We start from the raw sequence: 13231 nt of genomic DNA, 5'->3' as shown, positions 1-13231 counted from the left end.
ATGTTTGATAGTGACACTACAGTTTTCAGCAGTCTTTCCAGTAGTTGCAGTGGTAACAGTCTGGATGATTGATATGGCCTTGTAACATCAACCAAAACAGCCTTACTGTGCTGGTATGGCAAACAGCTGAAAGCAAGGGCAAACTATAGCCTCCCATTTGAATCTCTGGACGCAGGCAACTCAGGAATATGTTGTCACCAGGAGAAACAAAACTGGCATTCTATGAATCAAAGTGTGGAATGTTAGAACCCTTAATCACACAGGTAGGTTAGAAAATTTAAAATGGGAAATGAATAGGGTGAAGTTAGATGTCATAGGAACTGGTGAAGTTTGGTGGGAGTAGGAACAGGACTTCTGGTCAAGTGAATATAGAGTTATAGATACAAAATCAAACAAGGCCAAATCAAACATTGGAAAATTGAGGATGGGATGTAATAATATTAAGAAAAGAATAACTGCTGCTCACCATATAGCGGAGATGCTAAGTCACAGATAGGCACAACAAAAAAGAAACTGTCAAAAAATGAGCTTTTGGCCAACAAGGCCTTTGTCAAGAAAGGACAATATGCACATGCGCCCAAAACACACACACACACACACACACACACACACACACACACACACACACACACACACACAAAATGTAATGCAAGGGTAATGAACAAGAAAATAGGAATGCAGGTAAGCCGTTATGAAAAATATAGTGAATGTATTATTGTAGCCAAGACAGCCAGAAAGGTCAACACCCACCACAGTAGTACGAGTTTATATGCCAACTAACACCACAGACAATGAAGAGATTGAACAAACGTATGACGTGGTAAAATAAATTATTCAGATAGTTAAAGGGGATGAAAATTTAATCGTGATGGGAAGCTGAAATTCAATAGTAGGGAAGGAAAATTGTAGGTGAATATGAAATGTGGGAAAGGAAAGAAAGAGGAAGCTAAATGCTAGAGTATTGCACAGAACATAATTTAATCATTGCTAACACTTGGTTTAAGAGTCATGAAAGAAGGTTGTATATGGTTGTATACACGGGGATACCAGAAGGTTTTTAGATTGATTATATAATGGTAAAACAGAGATTTTGGAACCAGATCTTATATTTTAAGACATTTCTGTATGCAGATGAGGACTCTCACCACAATTTATTGGTTATGAACTGTAGATTAAAACTGAAGAAATTATAAAAAGGTACGAAATTAAGGAGATGGGACCTGGATAAGCTGAAAGGAAAGGTTATTGAGTGTATCAGAGAACATTAGGCAACGACTGACTAGAACAGGGAAAAGGAATACAGTAGAAAATGAATTGGTAGCTTTGAGTTATGAAATAGTGAAAGCAGCAGGGGATCAAATAGGTAAAAAGACAACACCTAGCAGAAATCCTTGGATATAACAAGAGATGCTGAATTTAATTGGTGAAAGGAGAAAACATAAAACTGCAGCAAATCAACCAGGTGAAAGGGAATACAATCAAAAATGAGATTGACAGAAAGTGCAAAAGAGCTAAGCAGGAATGGCTGGAGGACAAATGTAATGTTTTAGAAGCACTAGGGGAAAGACTGATGCTGCCTACAGGAAAATTGAAAGGCCTTCGAAAAAAATAAAAGCAGCAATGTGGATATCAAGAGCTCAGAAGGAAAACCAGTCCTAAGCAAAAAAGACGAAGGTGGAAGGAGTACATACAGAGTCCATAAAAGGGTGTTGAACTTGAAGGCAATATTATAGAAATGGATCAGCACGTACACAAAGGTGGGATGGGAGGTACGATATGGCAAGAAAAGCACTGAAAGACCTCAGTTGAAACAAGGCTGCATGAGAAGACGACATTTTGGCACAACTACAGGCAGCCTTTGGAGAGCAAGCCATGACAAAACTATTCCATATGGTATGTAAGAAATATGAGACACACGAAATACCCACAGACTTCAAGAAGAATGTGATAATTCCGACTCCAAAGAAAGCAGCTGCTGAAAGTGTGATATCAGACTATCAGTTTAATAAGCGAAAGTTGCAAAATCCTAACAAGAATTTTTTACAGAAGAATGGAAAAACTGGTAAAAACCTACCTAGGGGAAGATCAGTCTGAATTCCAGAGAAATGAAGAAACACCCAAGGCAATTCTGACCTTATGATTTCTCCTAGAAGATAAGTTAAGGAAAGGTGGACCTATGTTCATAACATTTTTAGACTTAGAGAAAGCATTTGACAATGTTGTCTGGAATACTCTCTTTGAAATTGTGAAGGAAGTAAGGGTAAAACACAGAGGTCAAAATGCTATTTACAACTTGAACAGAAACCAGTTTGCAGTTATAAGAATGAAGGGGCATGAAAGCGAGCAGTGGTTGAGAAGGGATTGAGACAGGGTTACAGCCAATCCCTGATGTTATTCATCCATACATTGGGATTCGGAATAGGTTATAAAGTTCAGGGAGAAGAAATAAAAATGTTGAGGTTTGCTGATGACATTGCTGATGACCTGGAATAGCAACTGAATGGTATGTGCAGTGTCTTGAAAGGAGGATATAAGGTGAACATCAACAAGAGCAAAACAAGAATAATGGGATGTAGTTGTATTAAATCAGATGATGATGAGGAAATCAGATTAGGGAATGAGACACAAAGTAGTAGACAAGATTTTTTTTTGTTTGGGCAGCAAAGTAACTGACGATGGCCGAAGCAGACGGATATAAAAATGGCAAGAAAATAATTTCTGAAGAAGTTAAATTTGGTAACATTGAATGTAAATATACATGTTAGGAAGTCTTTCTGAAAGTATTTGTCTGGAGCATAACTGTGTACGGAAGTGAAACATGGACAATAAGTAGTTTGGACAAGAAGACAATAGTTTTTGAAATGTGGTGCTACAGAAGAATGGTTAGATCATGTAACTAATGAGGAAGTATTGAATAGAAATGGGGAGAAAAGAAATTTGTGGCACAACCTGACTAGAAAAAGGTATCAGTTGGAAGAACATATTCTGACCTGACATATGAAGGGATTATCAATTTAGTACTGGAGAGAAGTGTGGGGCATAAAAATTGCAAATGGAGACCAAGAGATGAATACAAAACAAGCAGATTAAGAAGCATGTAAGTTGCAGTGGTTATTTGGAGATGAAGAGGCTTGCACAGGATTGAGTAGCATGGAGAACTGCCTTAAACCAGTTTTCGGACTGAAGACAACAACAAGTATAACAATTTCCATAGAGAATTTCTGTAGTCTGTATGAATGCAGACACCACATACATACTGATCAAGCAGGCTGTATTTCATTGGTAGTTGGAAAAAGGTAGCAATGATGTTCTTAGGATAATAGAGGTTAATTAAATTGTTTATGCCTTACTGTCTCATGAAATATCAATATCATGAGCAGGGAAATACAACATTAAGTTGAGGGAATGGACCTCAGAAGCACAGCATCTTTAAAAATCTTTCAACAAATAACGATGTACCTAAACCTACTGATTAAAATCTCTCATCAAATGCATATCCCATTCAATACAGCATCCATTTATGAGAACTTACATTTATCTAATTCCATATATTTAACACTAATCAACTTTTGAAATGTTATTAGTCCCCACAAGTTTCCTACAACATACACAGAGTAGGTAAGCCATGGAAAATATGATATATTAGAAACACATGACAGCTGATTATCGAACAATGGAAACTCCAGGTTGGAATAACAACAATATTAGGAAAAGGATAGATTGCTACTTACCATAAAGATTACCCGATGAGCTGCGGACAGCCACAATCAAAAGATTGTTACACATTATAGCTTTCAGCCAAAGCCCTCTTCAGGAAAGAAAACACACACACATTCACACAAGCAAGGACATCTTATACAAACGTGACCGCTACTACCAGCAGCTTCAACCAGAATGCAAATGTTACATGAAATGCATTCGAGAGTGGGGAGAGTGGGGCAGGAAAGGGGGAGGGATAGCAGGGTATAGGGAGGGGGGGGGGGGGAGGGAGAAGAGTGCTGTCTGGCAGGGAATGCAGAGGCTATACTGTGGCCTGATAGGACCACCAGACAAACAAATCCTCGGCACAGCCGTAGGCACCCAGATAGCACCCTCCTATGCCAACATTTTCATGCGAAGTCTAAAGGAACCCTTCTTAGTCTCCCCAAACCCTAAAATTCTCGCCTCATTCACATCTTTATGATCTGGACTCAAGGCCAAGACATTCTATCCTCATTCCTTCACAATCTCAGCACTGTCTTCTCATCCACTTCACCTGGTCATCCTCAACCCAGCATATCATCTTCCTGAAATTTGACCTCATCCTCTCTGATGCCTCCATACACACATCTGTCCACATTAATCCTGCCAACAGTACCTACATTTTGACAGCCATCCCTTCCACACCACAAAATACATACCATACAGCCTGGCCAACCAGGGAAGGCATCTCTCCAGTGACACGAACTCCCTTTCCCACTGCGCTGAAAGTGTCACCAAAGCCTTCACAGACAGGTACAGTCCCCCAGAACTAGTCCACAAATAGATTTCCCTACACACCCCGCAATCCTCCAGCCACCCCCACAAGCAAATTACAAAAGAGTGCACCCTTCAGCATCCAGTACCACCCCGGACTGGAACTATGGAACTACTAAGCCACATCCTTCATCAGGGTTTTCATTAGCTATCATCATGTCCTGTCATGAGGGACATTCTACCCAAGATCCTCCCCACCCTTCCTAAAGCAGAGTGCCATCATCCTTCCAACCTCTTCATAAAAAATCTGGAAGCTCTGCTGTCCCATCTCTTAATAAAAAAACAAGGAAATGCTGGGGATTTTAATGTGGATTTATTGAAAAGCTCTGTCAGTGAACAATTGTTGCAGTCAGTAACACTATCATTCAATTTAGTTCCTACTGTGAACTTTGCTACTAGGATATGTAAATGCTCTAAGACTGCTATTGATAATATCTTTGTAGACAAATCTAAGGAAAATAGTAAATTGGCTATCTGATCATGACATGCAGCATCTTGTGTTAAATGTAGAAACTTGACAGGATAAAAAAAAATCTATTAAATCTGAGTACAGGAGGGTAATAAATAAGCCAAAAATTGAGAAATTCAGGAAATTGCTCAAAGACATGAACTGGATAGATGTTTACAATACGTTTGACTCAAATGGAAAATACAAAGCATTCACTAATAAAGTTGCCTCCACTTTTGAAAATTGTTTTCCCCTAAAGGTAATTCACATCACACAGAAGTAAAAAAAAAAAAACTGGGGATTATACAAGGAATAAAGATATCATGTACGACAAAAAGGATACTTTATATACTATCGAGGAACAGCTCTGATGTTAGGATTGTAATGTATTACAAAGAATGCTGCAAAATATTGAAGCAAGTAATCCAGAAATTGAAACAGCTTTATTATGACAAAAAGATAATTACATCAGATAACAAAATAAAAACTGTATGGGATATTGTGAAGACAGAGACAGGTGGGGCCTAAAAGGAAGAGGAACTAAAATAAACGAGACTTTGGTAACAAGTACATGTAGTGTTGCAAACCTCTTAAACAAGTACTTCATTTCTGTTACTGACAGCTTGGGGTTTTACAGGTTCGGTGAACAGTGCAATGTAGTATCTGAGACCAGTCTTTAAACATAACTTCAGTAAAATGGAAATGACACTCGCGTCTCCCTAAGAAGTAGCATCCATCATAAAATCCTTAAAATCTAAGTATTCCAGTGGGTATGATAACATATCAACAAAGTTAATCAAAGAGTGCTCATGCGAGTTAGTTCTATCTTAAGTTATTTGTGTAATCAATCTCTTATCAGCAGAACATTTCCAGACTGGCTAAAATATGCTGAAGTTAAGCCTCTTTACAAGGAGGAGGATAAAGAGATACCATCAAACTATTGACCAATTTCACTTTTGCCAGCTTTCTCAAAAATATTTGAAAAGGTTGTGTTCAAGTGTCTCCTTAAGCATTTGACTGCAAATAATATATTGTCCAAGTCACAGTTAGGATTTCTTAAGGGTTCTGATACAGAGAAAGCTATTTACACTTACTGTGAGAATGTACCTAATTCATTTGATAATAAATTACAGGCTACTGGCATTTTCTGTGACCTGTCAAAAGCCTTTGTCTGTATGAACCACAGCACTCTCTTAAGTAAATTAGATTATTATGCACCATCAGTGCTGCAAAATGGTTTGAGTCTTATCTATCTAACAGGAAACAGAGGGTGTCATTGCAAAATACCTGTGCAGTAAGCAGTCAGTCTTCATCAGACTGGGAACTAATTACATGTGGTGTTCCTCAAGGTTCCATCTTGGGTAAATTGCTTTTCCTTGTGTACGTTAATGACCTTTCATCTGTTACATTGCCAGATGCTAAGTTTGTTTTGTTTGCAGACGATACAAACATTGCAATAAGTAGCAAGTCACGTACAGATTTAGAAATAGCTGCTAATCAAATTTTCACTGACATTAATAAGTGGTTTAAAGCTAATTCACTGTCATTAAACTTTGAGAAGACCCACTATATGCAGTTCAGAACCTGTAAGAGATTTCCGTCCAGCATGAGTATAACATATGAAGACATGCAGATTGAAGAGGTTGACAGTGTTAAATTTCTGGGATTACAATTCGATAATAAATTCAGTTGGGAAGGGCATACCGAAGAATTGCTTAACCACCTAAACAAGTCTGTATGTGCCGTGAGAATGATGTCAGATGTAGGAGATATAAATATAAAAACACTTGCATACTTTGCTTACTTTCATTCTATTATGTCATATGGGATCAGATACTGGGGCAACTCATCAAACCGAGCAAAAGGTTTTAGGGTGCAAAAGTGTGTGATAAGAATCATTTGTGGTACAAATTCAAGAACCTCTTGTAGAAACCTGTTCAAAGAACTTTGTATTCTAACCACTGCTTATCAGTATATTTATTCCTTAATGAAATTTGTTGCAAGTAATACATCTCTATTTCCAACCAATAGCTCAATACATAGTATCAATACTAGGAATAAGAACAATCTACATAAAGACCTAAAATCACTTACCCTGGTCCAAAAAAGGGGGTCCAATATTCAGGAACACACATTTTCAATAAATTGCCAGCAACCAATAAAAACTTGTTTTCAGATAAAGCACGGTTTAAACAGAGTTTGAAAGACTTTTTGATATGCAACTCCTACTCCATAGATGAATATCTTAACAGAGACTGTTAAGAAAGCTTAAGTAAAAATATCTGTTAGATTTCAGTTTTGACAACACTTGATCACAACAGTCAAGATTAGGTATTTTCTGTATGATAAATACATTAATAGCGCATAACAGTGTTTCATTATGACAGTGTGCTAATTCTGTAAATATTAGCTGTTCCAGTTTACTGCAGTGTCTTAACACATTTCGACTATCTCTTGACAAATGATCAGGCTAGTAATGTATTATATTCAAATGTTTTATGTTTTTATGTTATACTTTCTGACATGTTCCATACCCACGAGAATCATCTCATTTTTTGGGTTTATGGAACAAAAACTGAATCTAATCTAATCTCCAGAACATCTGGGTCCATCTCTCTGCCACTCCCAGTCTCTTTCACCCACCCAGGAATTCCAATCTTGTCACAGGCTTACCTTGCCCCATAAAATGCCGGGCCACTCGTGAAAGCAGCTATGTCGTGTACCAGTACTACTGCAACCATTGCACAGCTTGTGAATTTTACAATTTTCCCGGCGAATTGACTGTTCAAACAAATTTCGGGCTTGCAGCCGGTCGTCGTTCAATACTTCGCATGATATTTCAACTGGGCACCTGCCAGTCATCTTCAGGTGAGCCGTCGCAGACTGCGACGGCTCACCTGAAGATGACTGGCAAGTGCCCAGTTGAAATATCGTGCGAAGTATTGAACGACGACCGGCTGCAAGCCCGAAATTTGTTTGAACATTGCACAGCTTTTTTCATTGGTATGACTACGAACCAGCAGTCCACCTGGTTGAAGGACCACTGCCAAATTGTAGCCAAGAGCAAAGTGGACCACTCTGTGGCACAACATGCTGCTGAACATAGCTTGCTTGATTTCAATGGCTACTTCACAACCTGGGCCTTCTGGATCCTTCCGTCTCCACCAGCTTTTTCGATTTCTGCAGAAGAGGGTTATCCTTACAACACATTCTCTGCTCCCAAAATTATCCCAGCCTCAATCTAAAGTAACTTACTGACCCCAAACCTTCCATTCAATAGTTTCTGCCTCCTCTTTCTTATCACTTCCTCCCTCTTTAGATCCTCCACTCTCACTTTGTGCCACCCTCTGCCAATGCTGCCTCCCATCCTTTCCCTTCCCTGCTTCTCTCCTTTTCACTCTCCACTTCTTGCCTCACACCCCCACCTCCTGAGGCTGTGTCTGGCAGTCAGGCCATGATCTACTCCCTGCATGGCCTGCCACCTGCCAGGCAGCACTCTTCTCTCCTCCCACATGTAATCTGCTATCCCACCCCTTCCATGCCCCACTTCATGTTGCTACTCACATGACAATTGCATTCCAGCTGGGGCTGCCAGTGGTAGTGTTCATGAGTGCATTAAGTGTGCTTGCTTGTGTGATGGGTACGTAGTTTTTTTTTTTTTTTTTTTCTGAAGAATGCTTTGGCTGAAAGCTATAATGCGTAACAGTCTTTTCATTGTGGATGTCTGCAAACCAGTGGGTAATCTTTACGGTGAGTAGCAATCTATCCTTTTCCTAATATTGCCAGTAGCTGATTATGATACATAGGATGTATGATGTGTTAAAATCTGAATACTTGATCCCCTGTGACATGTCTCACGTTTTAAAATCATGCTTTTAGATGTTTCAGGTGTGTAATTAGCTCTTTACACTAAAAACCAGATATATGTTTTCCTTTCTTGTGCAAGCCTTTCTAGTTGAAGCCACTTGGGCAACTTGCATGTGAGATGGCTTAACTATAATTCTTATGAGTGCATGTACAGTGCAGTGTCCAGTTATGTTCTCCATGAATATTAGAGGAAAGAATGAAATCCCACACTGACACATAGCCTACCACTCTTGAGTAGCACTTAAGGAAACAACAAACTGACAGGCAGATTCTCATTAGAAATGTCATAAGCTCTCACTCCATGGACAGTACAGCCAAGCTTTGGAATTAACAAATGAAAAAAATACAATGTCAGAGACTTTATGGGTCTCATACAGGTATGATTTTATGTATATTGATGTAAGCAGCAAGTGAAAATTTGATGTTTTTTGTTCATGTAAGGGAGAATTTAAAGTAGACTGGGGCAACAGTGAGAATTTGGGTTAAGGATGGAGGCATGACAGAGTAATCCATGCAGTTGTGTGGACTGCTGTGGCAAGGTTATTTAGTGGTAACACACCTGTCTAGTAAGCAGGAGTTCTGGGTATAATTCCCGGCCTTGGTCCAAATTTTGGAATTTAGTCCAGGACACTGGGATAACGCCTGGTGATCATTAATTTTAACTAAGCATCTCCACTATTTGGCAGGTAAATACTGCTGATGAAATTTTTTTCATCCAGATTTGATGCAGCTACCTACCAGTAAAATATCACTACACAAGCATGCATTAAAAATGCCAGTTGTGGAGGTGAATAATATATAGCGTACAGATGAAAAATGGTGAGAGTTTAAAAACTAAAAGCATTTATTTTTTAAGTATGTATGAACTTTTATCAGTATGTCTAAGTAAGTCTACCATAGATAACTAACAGTGTTGAGAACTGATAGGCCTACTCATTGACACACAACTTCATAAAAAGATGTTTTAATATCCTCACCAGGTTGGAGCAGCAAAATTATTACCTTATTTTATAATGTACATATTTGTTGTTTTCTATTGTTGTGATCTATGAACTGATTTGCAAGTTTGCCTCTGTGGCAGATTATAGCAGTATATCCAATGAAGAGATACATAGTTTATTGTCCAACCATTCTTTTTTCATACCAAGTGGCATCTGGTGACCATTCAGTTATGTAAGAAGGGCTCTCAACTATGGTAGTGAATTTGAAGAGACTTAGCTAGCACTGATATTTTGAATGTAAAAATGGAATTTCAGCCAATTATATGTGGATTCTCCTATCCATGATTTAGCTCTCTGCCTGCTTCCATTTTTGAGTCTTCAGTCTTCAGATTAGTTTGCTGTGGCTCACCAACAATTCCTCTCCAGTGCCAACCTCTTATCTTGGCATAGCACTTGCAACCTATGTCCTCAGTTATTTGTGGGATGTATTCCAATCTCTGTTTTCCTCTACAGTTTCTACGCTCTATAGTTCCCTCCAGTACCATGGAGGTTATTCCCCGATATCTTAATACCCACCAGCCGGTGTGGCTGAGCGGTTCTAGGTGCTTCAGTCTGGAACCGCGCGACCGCTACGGTCACAAGTTCGAATCCTGCCTTGGGCATGGATGGTTGTGATGTCCTTAGGTTAGTTAGGTTTAAGTAGTTCTAAGTTCTAGGGGACTGATGACCTCAGATGTTAAGTCCCGTAGTGCTCAGAGCCATTCTTAACACATCCTATCACCCTTTTCCTCATTCTAATGGAAGTTATTCCCTGATGTCTTAACACACATCCTATCACTCTGTTGTTTCTTCTTGTTAGTGTTTCCCATATAGTCCTTTCCTCGCCAATTCTCCTGAGAACTTCCTCATTTCTTACCTTATCAATCCACCTGATTTTCAATATTCTTCTGTAGCATCACATCTCAAATGCTTTGATTCTCTTCTTTTCCGTTTTTCCCACTGTCCATTCTCAAAAACTTCTTCCTCAGACTGAGGACTATATTTGATGCTAGTAGACTTTTCTTGGCCAGGAATGACCTTTTGCCAGTGTTGATTTGCTTTTTATGTTCTTCTTGCTTTTCTATCATGGGCTAATTTTTCTAACTAGGTAGCTGAATTCCTAAACTTCATCTGCTTTGTGATAACCAATCCTGATGTTAGTTTCTCACTAGTCTCATTTCTGCTACTTCTCATTACTTTCATCTTTCTTCAATTTACTCTCATTTCATATTCTGCACTCATCAGACCGTTCACTCCATTCATCAGATCCTGTAATTTTTCTCCACTCCCACTCAGGATATCACTGTCATCAGCGAATCTTATCATTGATATGCTTTTACCTTGAATTTTAATCCCTCTCTTGAACCATTCTTTTCTTTCCGTCACTGCTTCTTCAATGTACAGATTGAACAATAAGAGTGAAAGACTACATCCCTCACTTACACCCTTTTTAATCAGAGCACTTCGTTCTTGCTCTTCCGATCTTATTGTTCTGTCTTAGCTCTTATACATATTGTATAATACCTGTATTTCCTTGTAGCGGACCCTATTTTTCTCAGAATATCAAAGATCTTGCACCGTTTTACATTGTCAAATGCTTTTTCCAGGCTGACGAATCCTATGAATTATTATTGATCTTCTTTAGGCCTGCTTCCATTATCACCGGCAACATCAGAACTGCCTCTCTGATGCATTTACCTTTCCTAAAACCAAAATGTTTGTCATCTAACAGATCCTCAGTTTTCTTTTACATTCATGTGTGTATTATTCTTGTCAGAAACTTGGATGCATGAACTGTTAAGATCGTCACGTGACATACTGAAAGCTTTGGATCAAGGCAACCAGATAGATGTGGCATTTCTTGATTTCCAAAAAGCATATGATTCAGTACCACACCTACACTTATTGTCAAAAATACGATCATATGGAGTATTAAATGAAATTTGAGACTGGACTGAGAACTTCTTGGTATGGAGGATACAGCATGTTATCGTGGATGGAGAGTCATCGTCACATGTAGAAGTAACTTCTGGTGTGCCCCAGGGAAATGGGTTGGGACCCTTGCTATTCATGTTGTATATTAATGACCTTGCAAACAATATTAACAGTAAAATCAGGATTTTTGCAGATGATGCAGTTATCTATAATGAAGTATTATCTGAGAGAAACTGCATAAATATCCCGTCAGACAAGTATTCAATGTGGTGCAGAGATTGGTAACTTGATCTAAATGTTTAGAAATGTAAAATTTTGCACTTCACAAAATGAAGAAACACAGTATTCTATGATTATAATATCAATGAGTCACTGTTGGAATTGACCAACTCATACAAGCACCTGGGTGTAACACTTTGTAGGGATTTGAAATGGAATGATCACATAGGTTCAATTGTGGATAAAGCAAGTGATAAACTTTGTTTATTGGTAGAATACTGGTGAAGTCCAATCAGTCTACAAAAGATTGCTTACAAATCACTCACGCAACCCATCGTAGAACACTGCTTAAATGTGTGGGACCCATACCAGGTACGACTAACAGATAATATTGAACATATACAAAGAAGAGCAGCATGAATAGTCACAGGTTTGTTTAAACCATGGGAGAGTGTCACAGCAATACTGAAAGAACTGAACTGGCAGGCTCTTAAAGACAAATATAAACTATACCAAGTAAGTCTATTAAAGTTTCAAGAACAAGCTTTAAATAATTGCTCTAGGGATACACTACAACCCCCTATGTATTGCTCACATAGGGATCTGGAGGATAAGATTAGAATAATTACTGCATGCACAGAGCATTCAAACAATCATTCTTCCCGCACTCCATACGTAAATGGAAGAAGAAACCCTAATAACTGGTGCAATGGGACACACCCTCTGCCATGCGCCTCACAGTGGTTTGCAAAGTACAGATGTAGATGTAGATTGCATGACAATTGACACACTTTTTGGCTCTTGCAATCTTCAGACTTATGTGCATGACGTTTTCCCAAAAGTCAGATGGTGTATCACCAGACTCATAGATTCTATACACCAACAAGAACAGTTGTTTTGTTGCCACTTCCCTTGATGATTTTAGAAATTCTGATGGAATGTTATACATCCCTTCTGTCTTATTGAACTTAAGTCATCCAAAGCTCTTAAATTCTGATCCTAATACTGGATCCTCTCTTCTACATCAACTCCTGATTCTTCTTCTATCAGTCGTCTTCCCCTTCACAGAGGCCTTCAATGTACTCTTTCCACCTACTGCTCTCTCCTCTGCATACACTCTTAATGTTATCACCCTTGCTTTTATTTTCACCAAAGGTTGCTTCAAATTTTTATATGCTGTGTCAGTTCTTCCGACAATCATTTCTTTTTCAATTTCTTCACATGTTTCATGCAGTTATTATGTCTCAGTTTCCCAGCACTTCCAATT

At 38.7% G+C, this 13231-nt stretch overlaps 1 protein-coding gene across 3 annotated transcripts in view; it reads right to left on the bottom strand.

Annotated features, from left to right (window-relative positions):
* The window catches only part of LOC126457899 (protein brunelleschi), a 245512-nt gene that overhangs the window by 13169 nt on the left and 219112 nt on the right, over nt 1-13231 (bottom strand). The gene's annotated exons all lie outside the window — the stretch shown is intronic.

This window comes from Schistocerca serialis, chromosome 2 (assembly GCF_023864345.2).
Source record: "Schistocerca serialis cubense isolate TAMUIC-IGC-003099 chromosome 2, iqSchSeri2.2, whole genome shotgun sequence".
Classification (NCBI taxonomy): Eukaryota; Metazoa; Arthropoda; class Insecta; order Orthoptera; family Acrididae; genus Schistocerca; species Schistocerca serialis.
The sequence above is the reverse complement of the archived record's forward strand: the minus strand, read 5'-3'. Positions and strand labels throughout refer to the sequence as shown.